At 43.4% G+C, this 15,245-nt stretch overlaps 1 non-coding gene across 1 annotated transcript; it reads right to left on the bottom strand.

Moving 5' to 3' along the window:
* Positions 1-7,990: 7,990 nt before the first annotated feature.
* LOC114671216 (small nucleolar RNA U13) lies at positions 7,991-8,091 on the bottom strand. Its single transcript, XR_003721101.1, has one exon. It is a non-coding gene; the product is annotated as a small nucleolar RNA U13 (small nucleolar RNA).
* Between the last annotated feature and the right edge of the window lie 7,154 nt (positions 8,092-15,245).

Raw genomic sequence — 15,245 nt, 5'->3', positions numbered from 1 at the left:
GGCAACAAGAGTGAAACTCCGTCTCAGAAAACAAAAAGGTAAAATATCAGCTGTGTATGGTAGCTTATGCCTGTAATCCCAGCACCACTTTGGGAGGCTGAAGCGGGTGGATCACCTGAGCTCTGGAGTTCGAGACCAGCCTGGCCAACATGGTGAAACCCCATCTCTATTTATAATTTAAAAAAAAATATATATATATATATAAAAGAAAAAATAAAAATGACAAAATAGGGCCTAGGATGGTAGTGTGGCACACTGGTCAAGAGTAAAATTAGCGGTCCAGGTGTGGTGGCTCACCTGCAATCCCAGCACTTTGGGAAGCTGAGGCATGTGGATCACTTGAGGTCAGGAGTTTGAGACCAGCTTGGCCAACATGGTGAAGCTCCAGTTCTACGAAAAATACAAAAAATTATCCAGGTATGGTGGTGTCTGCCTGTAGTTTCAGCTACTTGGGAGACAGAGGTATGAGAATCCCTTGAGTCTGGAGGTAGAGGTTGCACTGAGCCGAGATCACGCCACTGCACTCCAGCCTTGGTGACAGAGCCAGATCCTGTCTCAAAACGAACGGACAAACAAACAAACAAAAGACTAAGACTTCTGGAGTCAGCCAGTCTGGGTTTGTGTTCTGATTCCACCTGTGTAAACTTTGAGCAGATTATTTAACTTGTGTAGGTCTCACTTTCCTTATCTTTAAAATGGACGTTATAATATTACCTTATCACTAAGAATGGCTGTGATGACGAAATGAGATAATGGCACAGGGCAAGGCGCATATTAAGCTCTCATTAAGTGGTAGTTTAATTTTATTATTATTAGATACTTGTTAAATATATGCCTGATGGCTGGGTGTGGTGGGTCATGCCTGTAATCCCAGCACTTTGGGAGACCAAGGTGGGTGGATCACTGAGGTCAGGAGTTCAAGACCAGCCTGACCAACATGGTGAAACCCTGTCTCTACTAAAAATACAAACATTAGCCTGGTGTGGTGACTGGTGCCTGTAATCCTAGCTACTCGGGAGACTGAGGCAGAAGAATCTCTTGAACCTGAAAGAAGGAGGCAGCAGTTAGCCAAGATCATGCCATTATATCCAGCATGGGCAAAAAGAGTGAAACTCTGTCTTTAAAAAAAAAAAAAAAAAAAAAAATTTATATATATATATATATATATATATATATATGCCTGACAACTAGGAAATTTCTTGGAAAACTTTGCAAGAAGTAATGCAATAGCAATATTAAATAAATAATGCAATAGGAATATTCATAAATTTACCCAAACTATTTGTTTTTAAACTAGAAATGTTTGCAAATTGCTCAATCGATAGTTTGGGCAGTTCATGTGGTTTTCCTGAGCATTCTGTCCTCTTTCAGGTCTTGCTTCGAGTTAATTAGATTCTTTGATCTTCCACAAATGAGTTGGCATGTGGGTGCTTGCGAATTTCATTTTCACTTCAACTGCTTTTAGGGACTCCTCTATCACAGTAAAAGTAGGAATGTCAAGTTTCTTGTCCAAAGAATAGGTTTTTTTTTTTTTTTTTTTTTTTTGAGACGGAGTCTCGCTTTGTGGTCCAGGCTGGAGTGCAGTGGCCGGATCTCAGCTCACTGCAAGCTCCGCCTCCCGGGTTTACGCCATTCTCCTGCCTCAGCCTCCCGAGTAGCTGGGACTACAGGCGCCCGCCACCTCACCCGGCTAGTTTTTTGTATTTTTTAGTAGAGACGGGGTTTCACCGTGTTAGCCAGGATGGTCTCGATCTCCTGACCTCGTGATCCGCCCGTCTCGGCCTCCCAAAGTGCTGGGATTACAGGCTTGAGCCACCGCACCCGGCCAGTTGTTTTTTTTTTTTTTTTTTTTTTTTTTTTTGAGATGGAGTCTCGCTCTGTCACCCAGGCTGGAGTGCAGTGGCCGGATCTCAGCTCACTGCAAGCTCCGCCTCCCAGGTTTACGCTATTCTCCTGCCTCAGTCTCCCAAGTAGCTGGGACTACAGGCGCCCGCCACCTCGCCCGGCTAGTTTTTTGTATTTTTTTAGTAGAGACGGGATTTCACCGTGTTAGCCAGGATGGTCTGGATCTCCTGACCTCGTGATCCGCCCGTCTCGGCCTCCCAAAGTGCTGGGATTACGGGCTTGAGTCACCGCACCTGGCCCAAAGAATAGGTTTTAACTCCACTTTTATTTTTTTTCCAGAATCTTACAGAAAAATATTTCTTTTTTGTCTGTTATTTGCAATGTGCAAAGCCAGTAACTGACCTTATGATCCTGTTTTCATTCACAGTTTACAAACACTACTGTCTATAGTCTATGATTAGTTTTTTAAAAATTAAAAACATTTAATTGCTAATTAGTAAAAAATATATATGTAAGGGTGTTGGAGAATATGACTAAGTGGTCCTCAAATACAATGAACAAAAAATATGCTTACTATTCCAAGGAGAACTGAGAAAAATATGTAAAATATAAAAAATGTCTCTCATTACCAGGTGCAGTGGCACGGCCTGTAGTCCCAGCTACTTGGGGGGCTGAGGCTGGAGGATCGCTTGAGCCCTGGAGTTTGAGGCTGCAGTGAGCTAGGATTGCACTACTACACTTCACCCTGGATGACAGAGTGAGACCCCATCTCTAAAAAAAAAAAAAATTTTAAGTGTCTCTCAAAGCTAAATGTAATAATGGAAGTCATTTATTTTGACATTATCTTCTGCCTAAATTTTGTGTTATTAAAATATTATTTTTTTCTATGAAATATTGGTTATTATAGAAAGTACTGGGTTTTAAAAACTGTTTTGATTTGGGAAAAGTTAAAAAAACAAACAAGCAAAGAAGACAAACCCATATTGATTTCCTAATTCTTCTTTTAAACACTGATTTTGGAAGTTTGAAAGTCTAAGAACCAGCTAGGTGAGGTGGCTCAAACCTATAATCCTAGCACGTTGGGAGGCTGAGAGGCAGGAGTATTGCTTGAGGCCAGGCATTTAAGACCAGCCTGGGCAACATGGCAAGAGCCTGTCACCAAAAAAAAAAAAAAAAAAAAGAAGAAGAAAGAAAAAAAAAGTCTAAGAACCAGGGATAATTATAATAGTGAACATTTATGAAAGGCTTACTATGAGCCAGGCCTATGCTAAGAACTTTACAAATATTAATCCATTTAATTCTTATAGCACCTCTAGGAGGTGAGAGCCAATACTATACCCCATTTATAGGTAAGGAAATGAGGAACAGAGGGTTAAGTAACCCAAGGTTGCACAGCTAATAATGGTAAAGCTGGGGCTTAAATCCAGGATTCTGAATCTAAATCCATTTCTTTTTCTTTTCTTTTCTTTTCTTTTCCTTTTTTTTTTTTTTTTTTTGAGAAAGGGTCTCACAGTGTTGCCCTGGAAGTACAGTGGTGTAATCACTGCTTACTGTAGCCTCGACCTCACGGGCTAAAGCAATCCTCCCATCTCAGCCTCCTGAGTAGCTGGGACTACAGGAGTGCATTACCATGCCTGGCTGATTTTTTTAATGTTCTATAGAGATGGTGTCTCACTTTGTTGCTCAGGTCAGTCTTGAACTCCTGAGTGATCTTCCTGCCTCAGCCTCCCCGTGTGCTGGGATTACAGGTGTGAGCCACTGCAACCAGCCACAGATTTGTTTTAAGATGAGTAAAGGCTCTACTTTTGAATAGTAGTCCATCTATGTGGGTTGACAGATGCCTTTTGTGTTTGTTTTTAAAAATAAGGGCCAGTTATTTGGGAGGCTGTGGTGGGAGGATCGCTTGAGCCCAGGAGGTTGAGAATGCAGTGAGCTGTGATTGCACCACCGCATTCCAGTCTGGGTGACAGAGTGAGACTCTGTCTCAAAATAAAATAAAATGAAATGAGGATGCTGTGTAGATTGAGCCCACTTTCAACACTACCTGTCTGGTTATGATATAATGAGTGGTCCCATGTAGACTTTCTGGCTGTCCAAATCTATCAGTCTGTCTCCAGTCTATTGCTTCTACTAAACGCAAGCCAATTTCGTCTTGGAAAACTAGTTGTACTCTTTAGAATTCCCTAGGGGGATTCTTCCACATTATATTTTAATTTGTTTTATGTTATCAATGACCATATTAAAGGCTTTAAGGTCTAATCAACTAATATTCTCCCTTGAAACTACTAGAAGAGGTAAGTGAATTACCATCCAACATGGACAACACAAATAGCTTTTTTTTTTTTTTTTTTTTTTTGCATTTTAACAATGCTGAAGGCCGGGTGTGGTGGCTTATGCCTGTAATCCCAGCACTTTGGGCGGCCCAGGCAGGTGGATCACGAGGTCAGGAGCTTGAGACCATCCTGGCTAACATGGTGAAACCCCATCTCTACTAAAAATACAAAAAAATTAGCCGAATGTGGTAGCACGCGCCTGTAGTCCCAGCTACTTGGGAGGCTGAGGCAGGAGAACGGCTTGAACCAGGGAGGTGGAGGTGGTAGTGAGCCGAGATGGCGCCACTGCACTCCAGCCTGGGCAACAGAGCAAGACTGTGTCTCCAAAAAAAGCAAAGCTGAAAATGTGATTGCATTATGGTCTACAGGAAGGGGCAGTTAACAGACAATCATGAGTCCCGCTTCAGCTGTTCACTAACTGCGGGAGCAAGTTATCTTAGCTTTCTGAGCATTTGATTTCTTGTTTATAAAATAGAAAGTATTGCCTTGCTGGTTTTTATGAGGATTATATGAGATACATTCAGGCAATCAACACATGTTGACATAAAGGTAGTTTAGCTAATTTAGATAAGGGAGTCAGGGAAGGTTCCGTCAATTTAATTTTCTATCTCTAGCCATCACCCCAAATACTGGAGGTAATTTCAGAGATTTCAGGTAATAAAGGAATAGGGAAAGAATTAGAATCTTAGACTCAGAAAATGTCTAACCTACATCTATTTAGAATTTTACAACTTAACATTAAAGGTAATATACTCACCTTGTGCTGTGTAAATCTTTCAAAGTTCTCTAGCCAAATGCAATCAATTTCACCTGACAAGACTAAAGACTATTCAAATAATGTGAATATAAAATATTATACAACTTTTTTCAACTGGGCGCCGTGGCTTACACTTTAATCTCAGCATTTTGGGAGGCGGAGGCCAACAGATCACGAGGTCAGGAGTTAGAGAGCAGACTGGCCAATATGGTGAAACCCTGTCTCTACTAAAAATACAAAAAAAATTAGCCGGGTGTGGTGGCACATGCCTGCAGTCCCAGCTACTTGGGAGGCTGAGGCAGGAGAATCGCTTGAACCCGGAAGATAGAGGTTGCAGTGAGCTGAGATTGCGCCACCGCACTCCAGCCTGGGTGACAGAGCGAGACTCCATCTCAAAAAAAAAAAAAAAAAATTTTTTTTTCTAGTGGTTGCAATCATTTTATGGAATTCTGTTATTCTCTCTCTCTCCCTCGAAGTTTTTTATGACCCTCCCTGTTGAATTTGGGTCCACCTCCTGTAGGTTTCCATTATCTGCAATTTTCAAAGGCGTCTGGGATGTATGCTTCTGTCACGTATATGGGGCTCCCCCAACAGATCATTAATTTGCAATGAGCAAGAACTCCTCATGTTCCTGACAACCCTTACTATCCTGCCCCTGCACTCACTCACAGCTGTGCCACTGCAATCTGCTCTGGGATCCTGGGACTACTCCCATCATGTTCTTCCCCTTCCTCCCTGTGTATGTCAGCCCAGACTCCAAGGACATTGCTCATCCTTTAGACTCTGATATCCACACGGCCTTGGATATCCCCATTTCTGATCCCATGTCTTACCCTTCTCCAAGTTCTTTTTTAAAAAATTTTTTTTAATTTTTATTTTTTTTGAGACAAAGTCTCGCTCTGTTGGCCGGGCTAGAGTGCAGTGGCGTGATCTCGGTTCACTGCAACCTCCGCCTCCGAGTTTCAAGCGATTCTCCTGCTTCAGTCTCCCAAGCAGCTGGGACTACAGGCGTGCGCCACCACACCCATCTGATTTTTGCATTTTTAGTAAAGACGTGGTTTCACTATGTTAGCCAGGCTGGTCTCAAATTCCCGACCTAATTTGATGCACCTGCCTCGGCTTCTCAATGTGCTGGCATTACAGGCATCAGCCACCGCACCGGGCCACTCCCTAACTTCTGCAACTCTTCCATGGGGATCTCAGCTGTATTCTTTCAAATACCTCACTTCCTCACTTCTCTGAATGCTCTCTTTGCCTGCTTGCTAGACTGGTTCTCTTGAGCACATTATTCCCCTTGCAGTTGACGGCCATTTTCTCTCCCACACTCCTCAGACCACAGGCTTGCAAATGGGGTGAGTGTCCTGTGTCCAGGCCATCTTCCCTCCCACTCCAGAGCTCCCACTACCACCTCTGACTGTCACATCATCAAACTCTGCCCCACTGTGCTGCGGTCCTCTGATGCCTCCTCCTTCCCACACACGCCCTCATTCCTTCAAGATTCCTCTCACCTGCGCGGTTTCTCGCATCCTTCTTGATGATTGTTTTATCCTTACAGATGATTTTTTTTCAATACCGTATCTAGTCTTAGTGTTCTTAGGCTTCCCCTCTTCAAATGGCCTTGCACTCTTCAATGCCTCATGCCACTCACACCCAAAGTCAGTCCTTAGACTTCCTCATTACTAAAAACTGCAACCTGTCCACCAGCACAATTTCAAGTGTCAGCTATTATTGTTACCATTATTAATTTACAGAATTTGTTGAACGGGACCACTCACTCATGGGATTAGCACAGGCAAATGAATTACATTCTTTCAGCCCCATTGGCTCTATTCAGGGGCTGTTGTGTGGGTCGGTTGAGATCAGATATTAGTGGCAGGAGACTGGGAAAGAGCTGTAAGAAGGGCTAAACAATGAAGAGATTAATGGTGCTGAAATGAAGCCAGGAAGAAAGAGGTAAAGTCTGGGGCAGAGGAGTGTAGAACAGTAATCCATGGTGGAGAAAAAGGATGGCAGATCTGCACACCAGAAGGTGGGGCCCTGGAGAAGGAACAGTAAATAGATTATGAACTGGAGACCTGCAGGGTAAGCAAGGGTGGAATAGGGAGATTAAAGGCAGCCCCGGGGATCTAGGGAGAAGAAAAGGGGCTAGGGCACAGAGTAAGGGCTGAACAAATATTTGTTAAAAAAGTATATAGGTGAGCCGGGGCGCAGTGGCTCACACCTGTAATCCGAGCACTTTGGGAGGCCGAGGCGGGTGGATCACCAGGTCAGGAGATCAAGACCATCCTGGCTAACATGGTGAAACCCCATCTCTACTAAAAATACAAAAAATTAGCCGGGCGAGGTGGCGGGCGCCTGTAGTCCCAGCTCCTCGGGAGGCTGAGGCAGGAGAATGGCGTGGACCCGGGAGGCGGAGCTTGCAGTGAGCCGAGATAGCGCCACTGCATTCCAGCCTGGGCAACAGAGTGAGACTCTGTCTCAAATAAATAAATAAATAAATAAATAAATAAGTGACTCCAGGCTTAGGGTTTTGTTGTTGTTCACACAATCTATTTTGGATCAAGATGTGCAAGGGTGTCACATTTTAGGGGGGTATGGGGGTTGGGAAAGGGAGGCACGTTTCTTGCTTTTGTGCTGATTAGAATGGCTGGAGGTCTGGGCAGATGTATTGGAAGAGGGCTTCAGCCTTTTCAGGTCTGGGCAGATGTATTGGAAGAGGGCTTCAGCCTTTTCAGGCTCTAAGCAGCTTTGTATCAGCAAGGTGTGAATTGGATTTGAGCACCCCCATCTTTGTACCTAGGTTAGCGGGAGGTGGCTACAGTAATGATGTGGTAGGCCTCTAAAGTTAGTTCTTGAAACTGTCCCTCAATAGTCCTCATATTGCTTGAATCTGGACTCCTGCCTACCTGGAAGACAAAAAAACTTTAGTTTTTCTGCTGTGACCTCCCTTTTGCTGTAACAGTTGAGGCCAAGATCTAGTTTAAAATGAAGAGATGTGTGAACAGAGGTGTGGCTCAGGGATTTCTCTCTCACTGTCTGTTTTTTTTTTTTTTCATGCCAGATGGGTAATGTACCAACGTTGTAACAAGATTTGTGGTGGTACGTTTCACATATGCGTGTGAACACAATCATCATGCTCATGAACTACGAAAGGATTTTTTTTTTAAATTAATTTTTTAGTAGAGATGACTGGGTGTCCGTCTTCAGAAAGCCTTTATTTTATTCTATTTTCTGAAACAAAGTCATGTTCTGTCGCCCAGGCTGGAGTGCAGTGGCGTGATCTCGGCTCACTGCAACCTCTGCCTCCTGGGTTCAAGCGAATCTCCCGCCTCAGCCTCCTGAGTAACTGGCATTACAGGCGTATGCCACCATGCCTGGCTAATTTTTATATTTATATATTTTTTAGTAGAGATGGGGTTTCACCATGTTGGCCAGGCTGGTTTTGAACTCCTGACCTCAAGTGATCCGCCTACTTTGGCCTCCCAAAGTGTTGGGATTACAGGCGTGAGCCACTGCACCCGGCCAGAAGGCATATCTTTATAATTTGCCTTATCACCTTCCCCTCTTGAGAAAATCTCATCATGGACCCTCTCTGGCCCAGTGAGCTATAGTCATTTGACCCCAGAGGAGAGCTGAAAATACATTTTTCCTGGAGGTTCTGGTAGTTACCAGGAGTTAACAATTTCCTTAGTGGTCTCTTGTTTGGTTCTTATATCCAGAGGTGTACCCAAGGATTCTTCAGAGCTGTTATTTTGAGCCCTATTTTTATTGATTTCAATGCAGAACTATTCGGCCTGATTATTTTCAGGTTATTCAATTTGACAATTATGAAATATTTCATAAATAATTGTCTGTTTGTAAATTTAGGTTGATATTACGCAACTTTCAACATACTTTTAAAATCCATTCTATGATATCAGTTAGCTTTGTTTTGGCTTTGAAACTTGCCCAAGGTCATACAGTTAGTAAGTGGCAAGGCTGAGATTTAAAAGCCTTGAAGGGACTGGGCAAGGTGGCTCACACCTGTAATCCCAGGACTTTGGGAGGACGAGGCGGGCAGATCACTTGAGGTCAGGAGATTGAGGCCAGCCTGGCCAACATGGTGAAACCCCATCTCTACTAAAAAATATAAATATAAAAATTAGCCAGGCATGGTGGCGGGCACCTGTAGTTCCAGCTACTCAGAAGGCGGAGGCTGGAGAATCGCTTGAACCCAGGAGGCAGAGGTTGTAGTGAACTGAGATCATGCCACTGTACTCCAGCCTGGGTGACAGAGCGAGACTCCATCTCAAGGGAAAAAAAAAAGGCGGGGAGGGTAGGGGGGAGGGATGGCATTAGGAGATATACCTAATGTAAATGACGAGTTAATGGGTGCAGTACACCAACATGGCACATGTGTACATATGTAACAAACCTGCACATTGTGCACATGTACCCTAGAACTTAAAGTATAAAAACAAACAAACAAAAAAACATTTTAGGGTTTGGACTTGAATTGTGACTCTGTTGTTCAGAAGCTGGGTACATTTCTTAGCCTCTGTTAAAAAAAAAAAAATCTAATTTTTGAGCACCTGCCAGATTCCAGGCACTATTCTAAGAACTTTTCTCATCTGTTAATTGGGAAAATAATCTTGAAGATGACGTGGGCATGCATGTAACATGCTTAGGGCAGAAGCTGAAATATTATAGGCATTTAATAATGTTAGTCCTTGTGATTGTCATTAGCCATCTTGTCTGCCAAGAAATATGACTGGCCACAAAAATGCAGCATTACCCTCGCCATTTCCATTTTAAATGGTACTCTTCTGAAGAACATTTGTAAACATGTCACCAATACTCTCTTTCCTTACATAATTAAAAAATAAACTTTTCATTCCATTTAAATTTATTTAAAACATTTAATTTTAGAATAATTTTGGATTTACAGAAAAGTCGCAGGACAGTAGAGAATTCCCCTGCTTCCCTTACCCACATCTCACATGACAATAGTACATTTGTCACCACCAATAAGCCAACATTGGTACATTACTATGAACTAAACCCCAGACTTTATTCAGATTTCACTAATATCCTTTTTCTGTTCCAGGATTCAGTCCCCATTGAATTTGGCACATGCTCCATTCTGCATTTGGCAGTCACTGTTCTGTTAGCTTTCTAGCCACCTCTGCTCATAGACAGGCCCCAGGAACCACTAGCCATGCTCTCATTTTGGCATTTGCAGCCTGCTGCCCTTCACTTTTTTTTTTTTTCTTGAGACAGAGTTGCCCAGGCTGGAGTGCAGTGGCGTGATCTTGACTCACTGCAACCTCCACCTCCTGGGTCCAAGTGATTCTCCTGCCTCAGCCTCCTGAATAGCTGGGATTACAGGTGCCCACCACCACGTCTAGCTAATTTTTGTATTTTTAGTAGAGACGGGGTTTCGTCATGTTGACCAGGCTGGTCTTGAACTCCTGACCTCAGGTGATCCACCCACCTCGGCCTCCCAAAGTGCTGGGATTACAGGTGTGAGCCACCATGCCCAGGCTGCCCTTCACTTTTTCTGGCCAATCATTTTCTTACCCTCTGATGGATGAATAGAATTGATCCCTAACAGTGGTACTTACTAGCGGTGAGACCTAACTTAAAACCTTTAGAAATCCTCAGTTTTCTCATCTATAAAATGGGGGAAACAATAGTTTCTACGTGGCTTGGTACATAATGACTCCATCTTAAAACATGCTAATTGTTGCTTTTGTTATATCATTATGCTTTCCTCTTCAGATCATAAACCAGCCTAGTTGCTTATTTTTTCCCAACGTTTTTTTTGTTTTGAGAAGGTGTTTTGCTCTTGTTGCCCAGGCTGGAGCGCAATGGCGCGATCTTGGTTCACTGCAATCTCTGCCTCCCAAGTTCAACTGATTCTCCTGCCTCAGCCTCCCAAGTAGCTGGGATTACAGGTACCCACCACCACACCCAGCTAATTTTTGTAGTTTTAGTAGAGATGGGGTATCAACATGTTGGCCAGGCTGGAGTGCAGTGGTGCAATCTTGGCTCATTGCAGCCTCAACCTCCCGGGCTCAAGAGATCCTTTTACCTCAGCCTCCTGAGTAGCTAGGACTACAGGTGCACACCACTACACCTAGCTAATTTTTAAAATTTTTTTGTAGAGATGGGGTTTTCCCAGATTGCCCAGCCTGGGCTCAAGCGATCCTCCTTCTTCAGCCTCTCAAAGGGGTGAGATTACCAGCCTCAGCTGCTACACCCGGCTAGTGTCCCTACTTTTTTAATCCTCTCATGTTATCTCAAATGTTACTCAGTTTGCTTGATGGGATTTGCTGACTCAGAGATTGCTGCTTAATTACCACAGTAGTTTAAATGCTCCTTTTAAAAACACTTTGCTACTTTCCTTCTTTTATAGGAAATTTTGGGAAGTACATGGTACAAAGGGAGAATCTGAAATGCCAAATTCTAAAGTTTTTTTTCTCAGTCCTCCCCCAGCCTTTATTTTGGTGTTTCTTATTCCTAGAACTGCCACCATACTGCCTGCAAAGAAGGGAAGGCCCATGCATCTGCCACAAGCAGGAGAGGGCAGAGCTGACAGCTGTGATCTGGAACATGCGATTTGGAAGATTCGAATCATTTTCAGTGGGCTGTGCTTGGGTCACATGGACCTAATCAGGAAATTTCATGCAATCTGACATTTCCCCTCAGAGTTGCTTAGGAACCTAAGGAAGGCTCTGGCTCTGAATGGCAGGATGGTAATAAATTAGTCGGTCCCCAGCCTAGCCATCTGGCTTAAGTAAATTAAGAGTATAACCCATATGGGATTTGTCTAAAATAGCGATTCTCATTTTTTCCCCTCCTCTCATTTTTGTTTCATAGAATAACTGAGCTGACTTTACCCTCTGCTTTTTTGTATCTCTTACTCCTTCTCTCCCAATTCAGGCAGCAAAACTCAGTCTCCTGTAACCCACTAACGAGGCCCTGTTTAATGGTTGATGATCTTAAACATCTTATTTTGAGAATTGCCTGCTTTGAGGTGAATGTGTTGTGACTGAGTGCCAGCCTCCACCCTCTTTGTCCATTCTTATTTATCACCTTCCTTTAGTGTCTCCCCATCTCAGGGTCAAATTGACTCTCGGACTAGAGTTTCACCCGTTCTCTTTTTTTTTTTTTTTTTGAGACAGAGTTTTACCCTGTTGCCCAGGCTAGAGTGCAGTAGTGCAATCTTGGCTCACTGCAACCTCCGCCTCTTGGGTTCAAGCGATTCTCCTGCCTCAGCCTCCTAAGTAGCTGGGATTACAGGAACATGCCATCACGCCCAGCTAATTTTTATATTTTTAGTAGAGATGGGTTTTCACCATGTTGGCCAGGTTGGTCTCAAACTCCTGGCCTCCATTGATCTCCTTGCCTTGGCCTTCCAAAGTGCTGGGATTACAGGTGTGAGCCACCGTGCCTTAATCTAAATAAGTCATTTTTATCATGCCATTCTCCTGCTCACAAATCTGCCCTGCATATGGAATGAGCCAAATGTTTTTACCTCAGATTCCTCCATCAAGTTCTGACCTGCCTTTAACTCTCACCTGCTTCATACAGCTTGACCCTCACTTGAGACAGTCGGAGTTCTTCCCTTCCTCTGGAAACCTAACTTGTCCTGCCCCACTTATTTTAGTGTTTAAAGATTACACTCTGAGGCCAGGTGCAGTGGCTCACTCCTGTAATCCCAGCACTTTGGGAGGCCAAGGTGGTGGACTGCTTGAGCCCAGGAGTTCAAGACCAGCCTGGGCAACAAAGTGAGACTTCACCTCTCCAAAAATAAACAATTAGCCGGGTGTAGGGACGCATCCCTGTGGTCCCATCTATTTGGGAAGCTGAGGTGGGAGGATCACTTGAGCCTGAAAGGTTGAAGCTGCAGTGAGCTGAGATTGTGCCACTGCATTCCAGCCTGGGCAACAGAACAAGACCCTGTGTCCAAAAAAAAAAAAATTACACTTTGATCTATATCTTTGTTTAGCTGTTTGGTATTTCTAATTGTAAGCTGCTGGAAAGCAGCCGTACTCTCATGCATTCCTGGGCACCTGTAGGTGTTCACTATATATATAGTGAATGAATGAATGAACGACTCTGTCATGGTTATGCTTCTAGTGGGTGAGACAAACAGTTAGCAAGACAAATGAGTAAAATACATAGTAGATGAGGTGGTGATAACTGCTATGAAAAGAATTAAGCATAGGAGGAAAGGGTGTTGCAAAGGGAAAAAGGATGGTCAGGAAAGGCTTCCAGGGGAGTAACATTTGGGTGAAGATGTTATATGGTGAATCTGAATTCTGAAAGGCAGGGTTTTAGTTATTAAAAAACAAACAAGCTGGGCATGGTGGCTCACGCCTGTAATCCCAGCACTTTGGGAGGCCAAGGCAGGCAGACCACAAGGTCAGGAGTTTGAGACCAGCCTGGCCAATATGGTGAAACCCCGTCTCTACTAAAAATACAAAAATTAGCCGGGTGTGGTGGCGGGTGCCTGTAGTCCCAGCTACTAAGGAGGCTGAGGCAGGAGAATCGCTTGAACCTGGGAGGTGGAGCCTGCAGTGAGCCGAGATCGCGCCACTGCACTCCAGCCTGGGCGACAGAGCGAGACACCATCTCAAAAAACACACAAGCAAACAAAACTTTGCAGTGCATAGCCCTGTAACATGCACATATTGGATGAATGTACTTGTGGTGGCATATGTCATGTTGTTACCAAAGGCACACAATTCAAATGATGTTATTTTTTGTACAAGTTATATTTCAAGGAAGGACAAAGCCACCCACTTAAATTCCATCTCACACTGCACACAATATGAGAGAAAAAAAAAACTAATTAAAAAAGAAATAGCTTGTGACACAGAATTTCTTTGGAATAGATATGGCTAGAGAAAGTAGAAAGATATTAAAGACACGCTGAAGTGAGAATTAAATGGAATGCAAGGCTGGGCACAGTGGCTTATGCCTATAATCCTAACACTTCGGGAGGCTGAGGCAAGTGGATCACCTGAGGATAGGAGCTCAAGACCAGCCTGGCCAACATGACAAAACCTCATTTCTACTAAAAATACAAAAACTAGTCAGGCATGGTGGTGGATGCCTGTAATCCTAGCTACTTGGGAGGCTGAGGCAGGAGAATCGCTTGAACCTGGGAGGCGGAGGTTGCAGTGACCTGAGATCATGCCATTGTACTCCAGCCTGGGCAACAGAGCAAGACTGCCTCAAAAAGAAAAATAAATAGATTTAAAAATAAATAAATAAATAAATAAATAAATAAACAAATAAATAAATAAATAAATGGAATGTAACACCAAAAGTTAGATCTCTCCTTTGAGCCTTTGTGGAGGACCAGGGCAGCTGAACTGGAGCTTAATCCAGCTCGGGTCATTCCAGGGATGACCTAAAGATGCTGGAGAAGGAGCGTTATCCCTGGTGTAAGGGGATAATGGAACTGCAGTCTATCCAAGAGGATCACCCCACAGATGGAGAATCTGTGCCTATGGGCTGCCAGGGAGCTTGCAAAGGCTTGCTTGGATTTTCATGTGAATTATCACTTCAATGTGGGAGATTTGTGAACACTGAATGACACCAATAACCTTAAATGGTTTGTTGTTTTTCACCTATTAATTTCATGGCTAAGAATTTAGCCTAAGGATTGGCCAGGTGCAGTGGCTCATCCCTGTAATCCCAGCACTGTGGGAGGCAGAGGCAGGCAGATCACCTGAGGTCAGGAGTTCGAGATCAGCTTGGGCAACACGGTGAAACCCCGTCTCTACTAAAAATACAAAATTAGCCAGGCGTTGTGGCACATGCCTGTAATCCCAGCTACTTGGGAGGCTGAGGCAGGAGAATCCCTTGAATCTGGGAGGTGGAGGATGCGGTGAGCCAAGATCGTGCCATTGCACTCCAGCTTGGGCAACAAGAGTAAATCTCTGCCTCACCAAAAAAAAAAAAAAAAAGAATTTAGCTTAAGGGAATCTTCAGAGATACAAATGTAGGATTATGTACTGGATGTTGTTTAGGTAAGCATTATTCTGTAGCACTTATGCTTTCATAAAAAAATGCTTTAAAAATCTATATAATACATAGAAAAATACACATAATGTGTTGAGTAAGATTTTTAAAAACGAAATTTCCTACTGTACGTAAGTATGACTATGTGTAAAAATAAAATTTTCTTTATTCACTCATTTATTCTTTGAACTTTATTGAGCACATAGATGTTTCAGACACTGCAGAGGGTGCTGAGTATATGAATTCATATGTGTGTGTCTGTGTGTGCTCATAGAAAAAAAGACAAGAAGGAA

The sequence above is a fragment of the Macaca mulatta genome, chromosome 11, assembly GCF_049350105.2.
Source record: "Macaca mulatta isolate MMU2019108-1 chromosome 11, T2T-MMU8v2.0, whole genome shotgun sequence".
NCBI classification, from domain to species: domain Eukaryota; kingdom Metazoa; phylum Chordata; class Mammalia; order Primates; family Cercopithecidae; genus Macaca; species Macaca mulatta.
The sequence above is the reverse complement of the archived record's forward strand: the minus strand, read 5'-3'. Positions and strand labels throughout refer to the sequence as shown.